Source organism: Ovis aries, chromosome 7 (genome assembly GCF_016772045.2).
Source record: "Ovis aries strain OAR_USU_Benz2616 breed Rambouillet chromosome 7, ARS-UI_Ramb_v3.0, whole genome shotgun sequence".
In the NCBI taxonomy this organism is placed as follows: Eukaryota; Metazoa; Chordata; class Mammalia; order Artiodactyla; family Bovidae; genus Ovis; species Ovis aries.
The window spans coordinates 101,098,542-101,113,693 of NC_056060.1; positions in this window are offsets into that span (position 1 = coordinate 101,098,542).

The following is a 15,152-nucleotide window of genomic DNA, read 5'->3' on the forward strand; positions in this document are numbered from 1 at the left end:
TGACAGACTGAAGGAGATTTATATTATCTCAAAGATTCACAATAAGCATTCAGTTAATTTTCAATACTCAGTGAATTTATCATTAAAAACTCATAGCTGGGGAAAAAGGCAAATTTACTTAGACTTATAGAAGTTTTCTTAATATACATAAGCAGACACATGCACTCATTAATAGATATTATAGGTATTTTACAGGTAAAAGCAGAAATAAGGGTCTTTCCTGAAGTTCCACCGTGGACCTTCCTTGGCGGCCCAGTGGCTGAGGCTCTGTGCTCTCAGTGCCTCGAGTGAGAATTTGTATGCCTCAGCTAAGATCCCACATGCTGTAGCTAAGTACCAGAGCAGCCAAATAAGTAAATCCTTAAAAAATTAAGACGCCCACCGCACCTTTCGAGTGATGTTATACTAGAGGTCCCAGCAGCAAATGAAGACAATGAAAAAAAGTAAAAAGAATAAATATTTGAAGAGAAGAAACAAGATTGTATTACTTTGATGCTATATATAGATTATATAGAAATGTCAATAAGATAAATTCTCTTATTAATCCTAATAAATTTGCTGGACAAAAACATAAAAATGCATTTCTTTGTACTGGTAACAAAGTAAATTAAAAATATATAATTTATAATAGCAATAGACATAGTACTTAAATATATATAAATAGGCTTCCCAGGTGGCGCTAGTGGTAAAGACCCTGCCTGCCAGTGCAAGAGACTTAAGAGATGTGTTCGATCCCCGAGTCAGGAAGATCCCCTGGAGAAGGGCACAGCAACCCACTCCAGTATTGTCTGGAGAATCCCATGGACAAAAGAGCAATTTATGATAGTAACAGACATAGCATTTAACTATATATAAAATAGATAATGCTATATATATTCAAATAGTGTTTAAATGCACATGCCAATATAAAGCTAACAAAAGATGTCAAGCTTTTAATGGAAAAGTTACAATGTTTTATTGAAAGAATGACAAAAAATGAGAGAGTAAGGTATGGATAGGAAGATTAAATACCCTAAAGACATAATTTTTTCCCAACCGGATATATAGATCTACTGTGATTATTTTAAAAATTTTAATAGGTTTCCATGACACTTGACAAGTTGATCCTAAAATATGGAAGAGGGCTAACGGAGGGAGAAAGATAAAGACGCTCCTGAAGAATAATAAGGTGAGAGATTTATACTTAAAACAATGGAAATGACTCGGATGGATCAAGACCAACGAACAGAATAGAGCCCAGAAACAAACTTGTGAATACACGGAAACTTGATACACACGACGTTTCAGATCAATCATAAAAGGAAGGGGTTTTGAAAAAATAGGGTGCTGAGACAAATGGCTATCAATATGTGGCGGAAAAATAAGACCCTACCTCACACTATGGGCTTCTCTATGGCTCAGCGTAAAGAGCCTGCCTGTCAATGCAGGAGACGTGGGCTGGATTCCCGGGTTGGGAAGATCTCCTGGAGAAGGAAATGGCAACCCGCTCCAGTATTCGTTCCAGGAGAATTCCGTGGACAGCGGAACCTGGCGGGCTACAGTCCAATGGCGTTGAAGAGTTAGACACGACTTAATGACTCAACAATCACCACCTCACACTGTGCACAAGTGTAAGTCCCATCAGAAAAAGAGCTAAATGCCAAACAAAAGTTTTAAACAGGAAAAAAAAAAAACCATTTTCAGACCTTAACATAGAAGTCACAAATTACATGCATATAGCTAAAGACTGATTAATCTCATGATTTAGAACTACAATAAAATTAGACTCCATAAAAAAGTAAAAAGTCAAGTCACAGATTTGAATATATTTGCCATACCTAAATCAAAGGATTTGTATCTGGAATATATCAGACTACAATACAGTGTAATATATACTAAATTAGTGGAGTAAGTGTGTGCACAATGCAAATTAAAGCCCATCACACCATCAGAAGGACACAAGCTTTAAGACCGGATGCACCAAGTGTTGTGAAAAACATGCCCTAAAGAGAACTCATTACATTGCTGGTGAGAGCATAAATGGATAAAACAACTTTGGAAAACTAGAGTATTGTGTAGTAAAATTAAATATGCACATGCCCTATGACCCAGCATTTTTACTACCAACATGCGGAAACTTTTGCACAGGCACTGCAGTAGGTGTAAAAAACTGTTTACTGTAACACTCTTTCTAATGGCAAACAACTGGAAACAACCTAAAGCTGGATACGGAATGCTATACAGGTTGAAAATGAAAGAACTGTCCAAATGTCATTATAAAAATGAACATGGATGGATCACAAAAAAAAAAGTGTTAGTGAAGAAAATCCAGCAAGGTCCCCCAAAATATATATAGTGATTCCATTGTATACAAAATTAAGCAGTGCCCAAAAGTAAATAGCATTATTTATATATATGTTTATATGGAGCAAGTAAGATAAATAATTGTTGCAGTGTTATTTACAATAGCTAAGACAAGGAAGCGACCTAAATGTCCATCAACAGATGAATGGATAAAGAAGAGATAGTACATATGTGGGCTTCCCTGGTGGCTCAGATGGTAAAGAATCCATCCGCCTGCAATGTGGGAGACCTGGGTTCGATCCTTGGGTTGGGAAGATCCCCTGCAAGAGGGCACGGCAACCCACTCCAGTATTCTTGCCTGGAGAACCCCCATGGACAACGGAGCCTGTCCATGGGGTTCAAAGAGTTGAACGTGATTGAGCAACTAAGTACACATTACACATACACAGTGAAATATTACTCAGCCATTAAAAAGAATGAAATAGAGAGAAGGGAATGGCAACCCACTCCAGAATTCTTGCCTGAGAAATCCCATGGACAGAGGAGCCTGGTGGGCTACAATCCATGGGGTTGAAAAGAGCTGGATATAACTCAGCAACTAGACCATCATCGTATTTCTATCATGAGCTTTAGATGCTGTAAGCAGAATATGGATGTGACTATGTTTGCTTAACCCTGATTTGGTGCTGGTGATGGTCCCAGGATGTCTTTTGGTTTGTGCGTAACTCATCTGCACTTGCAGTAAATCCCCTCCTTGGCCCTTCCCCCCGATGTTATTAGGGTGGTTGTTGCTGTTGTTCAGTCGCCCAGTCATGTCTGACTTTGCGACCTCATGGACTGCAGCATGCCAGGCTTCCCTGTCCTTCACTGCCTCCCAGAGTTTGCCCAAATTCATGTTCATTGCATCGGTGATGCCGTCCAGCCATCTCATCCCCTGACGCCCTCTTCTCCTTCTGCCCTCGATCTTTCCCAGCATCAGAGACTTTACCAATGAGTCATCTGTTCTCATCAGATGACCAAAATACTGGAGCTTCAGCTTCAGCATCAGTCCTTCCAGTCAATATTCAGGGTTGATCTACCTTGAGACTGACTGGTTTGACAAGGACTTGCTGTCCAAAGGGCTCTCAGGAGTCTTCTCCAGCACCAGTCTCCAGGCATCAACCCTATGGTGCTCTGCCTTCTTCATGGTCCAGTCCTCACTTCTGTACCATGACCACTGCAAGACCAGAGCCTCGACTATACAGACCATTGTCGGCGGAGTAGTGTCTCTGCTTTTCAACACCCTGTCTAGGTTTGTCACTGGAGTTAATTATTATGGTTAATTATCTGAATTAGTCCAGGGAAAGTCACCTTTCGGAAATGGTGCTGAATGTATAGGTACCAACCTTAGTGTCTACACTGCGTACTCCACCTGATTTTCTCTGTTCAAAAACTCAGGTTTTTCTTCCGGGTGAGGAAAGATGGAAGTCAATATCCTTTCCCGCTTCACCTGAAATGTGGTAGTTGACCTCTACTGAGGTGAAAATTACTCTACAGGAGGGCTGAGCCTGGCTCACCCATCCTGTTGAGCTGGACAAGGGGAGCTCATCTAAGCTGGCTGAGAATTTCCAGATTGTGGTGTCAGTTTTCCTCAGAGCTGGGAGGATGGTCTGAGAAGTTGAGAGATGCAGGATGGGTCGCAGTCACTTTCTGAACCCTTGTGGGCCTTTGCCTCCTCAGTACCATCTTCCTCCTCACATTTTATTTTGAAAAGTTTCAGTACAAAAGGCGGAGAGAATGATAAAATTAACTTCTGTGTGTCCTTCATCAGAAGTTGATAACATTTTGCCTAGCGGTTTTCCTTAAATAAACTCCTTCTCTGCTACATTAGGCGGTATCTGTCCCCAGTGACTGGAGACTATGAACAGGAAATTTACAGAACAAGAAACGCAAATAACAACTAAGCACGTGAAGACTCTTCAACATGACTGCTTTTTAAAAATAAAACAAGGAGATGAAATGTTTCAGTGTTAATAATCAGCTTGTCGGAGTCTGTGGGGAGGTGAACACCCTTTCTAGTTTAGGAATGTGGTGTAACCTGGACTCCAAAAGGCAATTTCATAGTGTGCAGGATGAGTTAAAATAGGGAAAAATTGGCAATGTTCCAATACAGGATTTGATAAAAATATGGAATATGCATGTAATAAAATGCTATGAAAATATGAAAAAACTACACAGACCTTACAGATATGCTATGCATGTGTGTGTGTGCATGTGTGTGTGTGTGTGTGTGTGCATGTGTGTGTGTGACCTCAGTCACGTTCAACTCTTTGTAATCCCATGGACTATAGCCTGCCAGGCTCCTCTGTCCATGGGATTTTTCCAGCAAGAATACTGGACTGGGTTGCCATTTCCTCCTCCAGGGGATCTTCCCAGCCCAAGGATCAAACCCTCATCTTCTGTGTCTCCCGTACTGCAGGCAGATTCTTCATCCACTGAGTCATCAGAGAAGCTGATACATCATTAAATAAAACAGCTACTGCAAAGAAATACGGGCAGAATAATTACACATTTGTAACCTGTATATGCAGACCAGGAAGCAACTGTTAGAACTGGACATGGAACAACAGACTGGTTCCAAATAGGAAAAGGAGTCCGTCAAGGCTGTATATTGTCACCCTGCTTATTTAACTTATATGCAGAGTACATCATGAGAAACGCTGGACTAGAAGAGGCACAAGCTGGAATCAAGATTGCCGGGAGAAATCTCAATAACCTCAGATATGCAGATGACACCGCCCTTATGGCAGAAAGTGAAGAGGAACTAAAAAGCCTCTTGATGAAAGTGAAGGAGGAGAGTGAAAAAGTTGGCTTAAAGCTCAACATTTAGAAAACGAAGATCATGGCATCTGGCCCCATCACTTCATGGCAAATAGATGGGGAAACAGTGGAAACAGTGTCAGACTTTATTTTTCTAGGTTCCAAAATCACTGCAGATGGTGATTGCAGCCATGAAATTAAAAGACGCTTGCTCCTTGGAAGGAAAGTTATGACCAACCTAGATAGCATATTGAAAAGCAGAGACACTACTTTGCAACAAAGGTCCATCTAGTCAAGGCTTTGGTTTTTCCAGTGGTCATGTATGGATGTGAGAGTTGGACTGAAGAAAGCTGAGCGCCAAAGAACTGATGCTTTTGAACTGTGGTGTTGAAGAAGACTCTTGAGAGTCCCTTGAACTGCAAGGAGATCCAACCAGTCCATCCTAAAGATCAGTCCTGGGTGTTCATTGGAAGGACTGATGTTGAAGCTGAAACTCCAATACTTTGGCCACCTCATGCAAAGAGTTGACTCATTGGAAAAGACCTTAATGCTGGGAAGGATTAGGGGCAGGAGGAGAAGGGGACGACAGAGGATGAGATGGCTGTATGGCATCACTGACTCGATCGACATAGGTTTGGGTTGACTCTGGGAGTTGGTGATGGACAGGGAGGCCAGGCGTGCTTCGGTTCATGGGGTCACAAAGAGTCGGACACGACTGAGCGACTGAACTGAACTGAACCTGTATATGAATACACAGAGTTTGGGAACAAACATCAGTTAATTAGAAGTGGTTATTTTTTGATGGTAGTTTTAACAGGTGATTTACATTTTTATCTTTATTTTTACCTATGTTGTGTGAATTTTTCATAAGTGATATGAACTTTATAATTTGAAAAAATAAGGTAAGTGGAAAAGTTACTTAAAATACCAAACAGAAAATGCTGTAAAGAAACCACAAGGAAAAAACAAAAACAAAGTCCCAGCTCTGCTGGCACTGGCATCATGGTCCAAAGGTTAAGCCCACATTCTTTTTCTTGGCACTGAAGTACTTCACAGGCTCTTTGAACCCTCTATGTGAAATAGGTTGCTTTTCTGGAATTCATAATCTATCAAAGGTATACGAACCAGAATGCCTGAACTCTTTGAGAAAAGAAATTTTCCCCAGACCAGCCCAGCACCCAGCACCTAGCAAGGTGACAGTAGAGGCGGGTAGCACCTGACTGGCTGCTGTGAACACCAAGGCCTGATGGACAGGCTGGGGCTGAGCCAAGAAGAGAGAAGCCACAGCTTCGGGCACTGTCGTCCCGGAGACTAGAGGGCTGCTGCTCTTACTCTCAGTCCCTGTTCAGCACAGCAACCACTGGGAGAGCAGGAGTGGTTTGCCTCAGTGGGTGCACGCTGGAGGAGCTGAACAGAAATGGCAGCGCCAGCTGCGCCCACACCCCTCGGGCTGCCTCAGCTCAGCTGGGGCCATGGCAGGAGGGGAGGACCAAGGCTCCTGACAAAGCTGGGGCCCAGCAAAGCTCCTCCCCTCAGCTGCTGGGCTGCTGAAAGCCCTCCCTCACAAGGAGAGTACCCCAGATGCGCCGTGTGGCTAGATCTAGGTAACTAACAGGTAAAGACAACACAGAAAAGGCAAATGTTTACACTGAGATAGGCTCTTGGTAACAAAGGCCCGAAACTGTATGATTCTGGAGCCACATGAATGTTTCTTTGTTTGTGTTTTTTTCCTTGCTGCTGTTATAAACTACCACAAACCCGATGGCTTAAAACAATACAATCTATCATCCTACAGTTCTTTAAGTCAGAAGTCCAACACAAATCTCCTGGGCTTAAAATTCAGCAGGGAGAGTACAGAACATTCCATGTGCTTACCTTTCACCGCTTCTAGAAGTTGCTCACATTCCTTGACACATGGCCCCTTCTTCACCTGCAAAGCCAGCATGCTGCAGCTCTCTGACCATGCTTCTGTAGTCGCAACTCCCTCTGACCACCATCAGGGAAATACATTTCTCTGCCTTGACGACCTCTGTGGTTACACTGAGCCTATCCAAACCATCTCTGATAGTCTCCTCATCTCAAGGTCCCTAACCTTGATCACACCTGCAAAGCCCCTTATGCTATGTAAGGTAATGTATTGAGAGGTTTCAGGAATTAGGCTATAAACATCTTTTTTGGGGTATGGGGAAGGCATTATTCTCCCAACCACAGAAATGTCTATTATTGTTCATGATAAGTAGGCAGTTCTCTATAGAAAGATCTGGAAAATATCTGATATATTATGAACTAGAAGTCAGCAAGTTCAGTAAATATTTATAGAATGTCCTAATTTTGCAGAATCTCCATTGTTCCCAATAAATGCTGAATGAATTTTCTCTGACCCACCCCCCCCCACGAAGGGCAGAGGGGGAAGTCCCACCTCAGTTTTGTAGTCATTGGTCATTAAACAGATTTTTTGGCTAATTTGATAAATGAAAAGTTATCTTTTAGCAAACCATTTGTGGCAAATTGATCTACAGTTAAACCATAATAGATAACAATGAAAATAAGTAATGAAATAAGGGGAATGATTGCAGCCTCATCAAACTCCTATCCACCGGCCCCTCCTTCGCACCTGCACTGGCCCTACTGTGTGTTTGATGGCTCTTGTGTATACATCTCTGGCATTTTTTTCCCTGTTTGTTTTAAATTTCTGATTGGTTACTAAACAATTCTTCCTGGGTTCTTCACAGTCCTGTTTGAGGAGAAGTGTTTAGAAAAGTACAAGAAACCAGAAAGTAGAGAGGAAAGAATCTGATGCAGGTTCAGCATAGGAGGGGGTGGCCAGAAAGGACCACACAGTCTGATTGGTCAGAGGCAGGTGTCAGTCAAGCAAGCTGGGAAGTGGGAAGGTGGGGCTTAGAGGAATTTGCCGAAAGGGAAAAAGGACATCTGCAGGAGATTCTTAATTTTTGAGAGTGCTGCATGGAATCCCAGGCAGGATCAAAAAATCCAAGTTGGGATTCTGCAGTTTGGGGTAGGTTCTGAGATGCAGACCCAAGGGCCTATGAAGGGAAAACACCCAAGAAAGGAGGCTGTGCCAGTAGCTTAGTCACTGGTGCAGTGGTCTGCAGGGATGGTGTCTAAGCCTTGGCTCCTGGGGTTGTCCCGTGCCCCCACAGTGACAGGGCATCTTGGCTTCAGCATTTACCTAACCTTACTCTACATCCAAGCTGAGGACTGAGGCTAACTCTAACTCCATTTATGCTTTTAGTAGACACTGAGTTCTGAATACCTAATAAGAGCAAACTCTGTAGTCATAACTTAAAAATTCCTCACCTTCTAAACTATATACAATATTTCAATATATCTAGGAAGGGGTGGGCTTCCTAGTTGACTAACCCTAACCCTAACCCTAAACCTAACCCTAACCCTAACCTGCCTGCCAATGCAGGAGGTGTAAGACACATGGGTTAGATCCCTAGGTCAGGAAGATCCCCTGGAGGAGAAAATGGCAACCCACGCCAGTATTCTTGCCTGGAGAATCCCATGGACAGAGGTGCCTGGTGGGCCACAGTCTGTAGGGTTGCAAAGAGTCACACACAACTTAGCATGCATGCAAATGAAGGGAAGGCACGAAGCTTAACTGTTTCCTGTGGGGAGGCACGAGAGAGGAGCAGACACAGGAGGGCAACTCCGCTTTCACTCAGAAGACCTCTGAGCGATTGCATTTTGGCAGCAGACATCCATCGTGTATTGGAATTGTAATTAAAAATAAGAAGCACTCAGTACTTGCAACACTGTGGTTACTACAGTTTAGTTCTGTGCTGCTTAGTTTATTTTGTACCCAGTCGGTATGATTTTCCAGTGAGATCACATTGGCATTTGGGAGAGTGTGGTGGTTACACACAAGCCTGTGGGCAGAGATTCCTCAGCAACCAGATCCTTCCTCTGTCTCAACTTTAGTCCGCCCAGGTAACTCTCCCTCAATTAGTGATAACAGTACTAGGCTTCCCGGGATCTTGCCAGGTTTTTCCAGTCCTTGGCATGGCTTCTAACTCTCAGGAAACAACACTCCCCTCTGTGTCCCATTTCCTTTGGATCTGTTGCCTGTTATATAACAGCACAAACCTGAGAATTCAGTCAGAATGAACACCTTAGGTGGCTGCTAATAAGTTAATTATTGTGCTGACTTGAACTCTAGGTTGGTATCTCCTGGTTGGCAGTCTAGAGTCTTCTGCTTTACCCTTACAGTATTTACATTTGCCACAAGCCTACACTCAACTGACATAGCCTGTATTTAATGGCTCAGACAAGTAAAGATTCTGCCTGCAATGTGGGAGACCCAGGTCAATCCCTGGGTTGGGAAGATCCCCTGCAGGAGGGCATAGCAACACACTCCAGTATTCTTGCCTGGAGAATTCCGTGAACAGAGGACCTTGGTGAGCTACAGTCCATGGGGTCAGACACAGCAACACTCATGCAACACTCACTCATTCAATGGAATGATCAGGTGAGTGTATCCTCCTCGGTTCTGTCTTGTCACAACAAAGATTTGGAGTGATGGACATTAAAGCCCTCCGCGCGTCACAGCTGTCGGGTCTTGGACAGACCGTGTTATAGCTCTTAGACAAATCAGTGTTACAGCTCTATTTTATTTAGAAAATAGGAAGGGAATCCATCCTCGAGGCGTGGCGGCATGCTGACCCAGAGATGTGAAGAGGAGAGAGTGCGGGAAGGTGCCAGCGTGCGGGAGAGAGAGAGACAGCAGCTCTGGCTCCTCTTTTTATGTCTTTCCCTCCCCCCCTGGCCTGCCCTGTGTAAATCGGGCTAGCCAGGGGTGCTGTTTGTTCTACCTGAGGTGCCCATTCCGGTCCTGACCTTCCTTTGACCTTCCTTTGTTCTATTTTCAAGGGCTTTCCTCTTCCTTGTCTTTTGGCCAGCGCCATTTTGGACTCCTGTTACCTATTCTAACTACCTAAGAGAATTTAACACAAAAGACTGAGGATTTCCAGCCCCCAAACAGATCTAACCAGGATGGACTTTTATTTTTTTATATTGAAGTAGAGTTTATTTACAATGTTGTGCCAACCTTTGCTGTACAGCAAAGGGATTCAGTTATACACGTATAGACATTCTTTTGAGCAGGCAGCCATCTTCAAGCTCATTAAGCCGATTAACGATACTCCTCTGATGTGCAGAATCACTGTGGTTTTAATTTTCTTTATAGTTTTTAGATTGTTCCAATTTTCTATCATATGCATATAATACTTTTTCTCTATGGCAGAAAAAAATAAATGTGAATTAAAAAAAATACCCCAAACCACTACACATGGTGTTAATAGTTCCTGCTTCTCTGCATCACTCGTATGCTTTGAATTCTTGCCCCGATCCAAGCCACCCAGTGAAACATTTCCTGTGAACCCTTTCTCAGAAGTGGTTTTCAAGTGGATATTATGAAGCCTTTCAAATCACATGGGCTAGCACTGGTGGCTCAGATGGTAAAGTGCCTGTCTACAATGCGGGAGACCTGGGTTCGAGCCCTGAGTTGGGAAGATCCCCTGGAGAAGGAAATGACAATCCACTCCAGTACTATTGCCTGGAGAATCCCATAGACAGAGGAGCCTGGTAGGCTACAGTCCATGGGGTCGCAGAGTCGGACACGACTGAGTGCCTTCAGTCAGTCAGTCAGTCAGTCAGCACTTGAATCATAGCTCAGAGTGAAGATGGACAAGCGTCTTAATTCTCTGAAACTGTCTCTTCATCTGTAAAAGAAAGACAGACCTACCTTCTGGATTGTCATGTTGTTGGATCAGCAGCCTCCCAAACTTTAACGTGTTGATGAATCACCTGGGAGGTTGTTAAAATGCAGGCTCTGACTTACTAGGTCCAGGATGGCCCCAAGGGGTCTGCATTCCTAAGAGCTCCTAGAAATGGAGCTGATGTTGTGATGCATGAACCGCACTCTGGTGAGCGACACGACACCCGCAAGAGTCCAGGCGTGAACGTCCTGCCTGCGCTTGTTCCTCTCCTTCCAGGGGGCCTGGGTGTTCCGGCTGCTTGATGAGCCCACCTCAGAGAAGTGCTGACTGAGATCTCTTAAGGTGCAACCCGACTCACCTGAGCTTCAACCTGTTCCTATTTTCTCCCCACTTCAATATCCTTTGTTTTATCTGTTCAAGGACTTCATTCTTCTTTGGCCTAACAAAGATACTGGCACCTATGCTTTTAGGTTATAATTCTTCATTAACTATTTTCGGCTCTGCTGGGTCTTAGCTGCTGCATGCAGGCTCTCTCTACTTGCTGTGAGCAGGATTACTCTACAGTTCTGAGGAGTGGGCTTCTCATTGCGGTGGCTTCTCTTGTTGTGGAGCATGGTCTCTAGAGCATGCCCACTTCAGTAGTTGTGACCCGAAGCTTGCACAATCTTCCTGGGCCAGGGATTGAACCTGTATCCCCTGTGTTGGCAGGAGGATTCTTAAAATGCTGGTCCTCCAGGCAAGTCCAGATTATATTTTAAAGATTATTGAGGTATGATTGATACATGATAAATTGCACTTAGAGTATAGGATTTAATAAGTTCCACAATATATGCTGCAAGGAGAGCCAACCTGTCCATCCTAAAGGAGATCAGCCCTGGGTGTTCATTGGAAGGACTGATGCCAAAGCTGAAACTCCAGTACTTTGGCCACCTCATGCGAAGAGTTGACTCATTGCAAAAGACTCTGATGCTGGGAGGGATTGGGGACAGGGGGAGAAGGGGACGATAGAGGATGAAATGGTTGGATGGCATCACCAAGTCGATTGACATTAATTTGAGTAAACTCCAGGAGTTGTCGATGGACAGGGAGGTCTGACGTGCTGTGATTCATGGGGTTGCAAAGAGTCGGACACGACTGAGTGACTGAACCGAACTGAACAGTATGTGTACACTTGAGAAACCATCATCATACTCAAGATAATGACATATCCATCACCCGCCCAAAGTGTCCTTAAGCTCCCAAAGCACCTTCCGACCCTGGACACCAGCCATCTGCTTCTGTTACACACACGGGTCTGCCTTTCCTAGAATCTAAATGCAAAGAATCATGCACATTTACTCTTTCACTATCTCACTTTTCCTCTTTCAGCCTAATTATTTCAGCCCTAAGGATCATAACCCTCCAGGCTCCTCTGTCCATGGGATTCTCCAGGCAAGAATACTGGAGTGGGTTGCCATGCCCTCCTCCAGTGGAATCTTCCCAAACAGTGATCAAACCCACGTCTCTTATGTCTCCTGCACGGGCAGGGGTGTTCTTACCACTAATGAAACCTGGGAAGCCTCATCTATTGTCTCTTTTTTCTTTCAGCCTAATTACTTCATCCGTGGTATGGTGTGTGCCAGTAACTCATGTGTTGTTTATTGCTGATAGTGTTTCATTGTATGGATGCTGCTGCTGCTGCTGCTAAGTCGCTTCAGTCGTGTCCGACTCTGTGCGACCCCATAGACGGCAGCTCCACCGTCCCTGGGATTCTCCAGGCAAGAACACTGGAGTGGGTTGCCATTTCCTTCTCCAATGTATGAAAGTGAAAAGTGAAAGTGAAGTCTCTCAGTCGTGCCCGACTCTTAGCGACCCCATGGACTGCAGCCCACCAGGCTCCTCTGTCCATGGGATTTTCCAGGCAAGAGTACTGGAGTGGGGTGCCATTGCCTTCTCTGATAGCTGCCATAATTTGTTTATCCATTTGCCTGTTGATGGAACTTTGGCTTTTTTCCAATTTCTGATTGCTACTAATATAGGTGCTTTGAACAGTTCTGCACAAGCCCTTGTATCAACATACACTTTCATTTTCTCTTGGGTAAACACCTAGAGTGGAGTGGTTGGGTCATATGGCCAGTGTATGATTAAGTTTAAAAAACTTTCTCTATTTTCCAAAGTAGATGTACCATTTTACATTACCAACAGAGGAGTATGAAGTTCCATTTATTCCACATTCTGGAAATATTTACAACTGTGAATAAACACTGGAAAAAGTTTTTTAGGAAACTCATTAGGGCCAAAAACACCATTTCCATCATTCATCCTACTCACGGGAGAAAACACTATCAAAAAGCCATGTTTGTAGATTTCCAGAAGTTTGCTCTCGTAAGAGAATATAAAGGAAGAAATTGAAAAATGCACTTTTCTCTGTCTTCACTGCTTTTTTAAAAAGCATTTTTAAAATAGACTTTCTTAGGGAATAGATCAGATTCTATCTTGTAAGTATTTTAAGTATTACAGTATTTGTCTGTAATGTGGTAAACAAGGACTATAGAAGTTTCCACTAGCTCTCCTTCTTCCTATACCACCAGGGCAGTAGAAAATAATTCAACACCAACATTACAGGCCTTCAGTTCAGTTCAGTTGCTCAGTCCTGTCCGACTCTTTGCCACCCCATGGACTGCAGTTTGCCAGGCTTCCCTGTCCATCACCAACTCCCAGAGTTTACTCAAACTCATGCCCATTGAGTCGGTGATGCCATCCAACCATCTCATCCTCTGTTGCCACCTTCTCCTCCCGCCTTCAATCTTTCCCAGCATCAGGGTCTTTTCAAGTGAGTCAGTTCTTTGCATCAGGTGGCCAAAGTATTGGAGTTTCAGCTTCAGCATCAGTTCTTCCAATGAATATTCAGCACTGATTTCCTTTAGGATGGACTCGTTGGATCTCCTTGCAGTCCAAGGGACTCTCAAGAGTCTTCTCCAACACCACAGCTCAAAAGCATCAATTCTTTGGCGCTCAGCTTTCTTTCTAGTCCAACTTTCACATCCATATACGACTATTGGAAAAACCATAGCTTTGACTAGATGGACCTTTGTTGGCAAAGTAATGTCTGCTTTTTAATATGCGGTCTAGATTGGTCATAACTTTACAGGCCTTAAGAGCCTTAAATGAGTTAACAACAAACAAATGGGAGGGGAAGGAATGTCTTTCCTCATGACATTATATCTGACAATTATTCTCTTATTTCAAGAGAGCCATAGAGCGAGCTGGTAGAAAAAGTAGGTAAAGAGCATCAATAATCGTAGTAGACTCTCAGTCATCACAGAACACCCACTATGTGCTCCCTGGGGCTCTCTCTGTGCACATTCCCCTTCATTAGGTCTGTGGAGAGTAACCTGCTTTCTTTAGTGTCGACTCAAGCTCCACAGCAGGGATTACCGAAAGGTCTAAAAGTAGGGGAAAGAATCTAGATGACATTTCTTGGGCTCTCTGGGGAAGCACCACCCAACTCCCTTCAACTGCACACCAGGGTGATTTCCAAGACCTCTGCCACTCTCGGCCCCCAGGTTCACTTCCTCTTCCGGGTATTCCACTCCAGAAATGAGCCTTGGACTCAGCCACCAGGTAACGTCAGCTCCTTTTTATGTTATCTATGGAGAAGGAGTTTTCTTAACGAGTCTTTGTAACACTGACACCCTCTTAGAATCTATAGGTCTAACTTTGTTTGAGTCCACAGAAGATGCAACCCAAATTCATACTAAAATTGTCCAGTCCTCTATCTTCCGAGTGTCTGAAGCGCAAATGACGTCAATATCAGGCCAGTCTGTAACCTCAGCCTTTGTTTTCCTATCCCTAAAAATATAACGAGGTAATTCCTACAGCCTAGGGTTTATTCACGGACTCCCTCACATGTTCAGCCGTTCCTTCCTTCAGGAGTTTAAGCAGCCTCTCATCTGTACACTCACTCATCCGGTTCATCCAGTACCTAGTCCCTGCCAACCACCATTCTAGTGTGCTAAGTCGCAGGGAGTAAAGTTCCTCGAGGCGGTAGATACTCTAATGCTCTAGGCAGTTACTGCTTTTAGAAGAGGTTTTACTATCAGTGGTCATTTCTCCAGAAACCATCAATTACTTAAATTACAACGGCAAGATACGGACCAGAGTTTCTTGGCACAGACGTTCCGAAATGCCTTTCCATTTTGGAAAATATTCAGGAAGCAAGAAGGTCCTCCTCCCTGCCAGATGGTTCTCCGAGCTGGCACCACGACGCCTCGAGGTTCCTGGAAACTTTTCTTGCCCAGGGAATCCAGAGGACGTGCAATGTATTTCTGGGCTGGAATTGCGAACCGA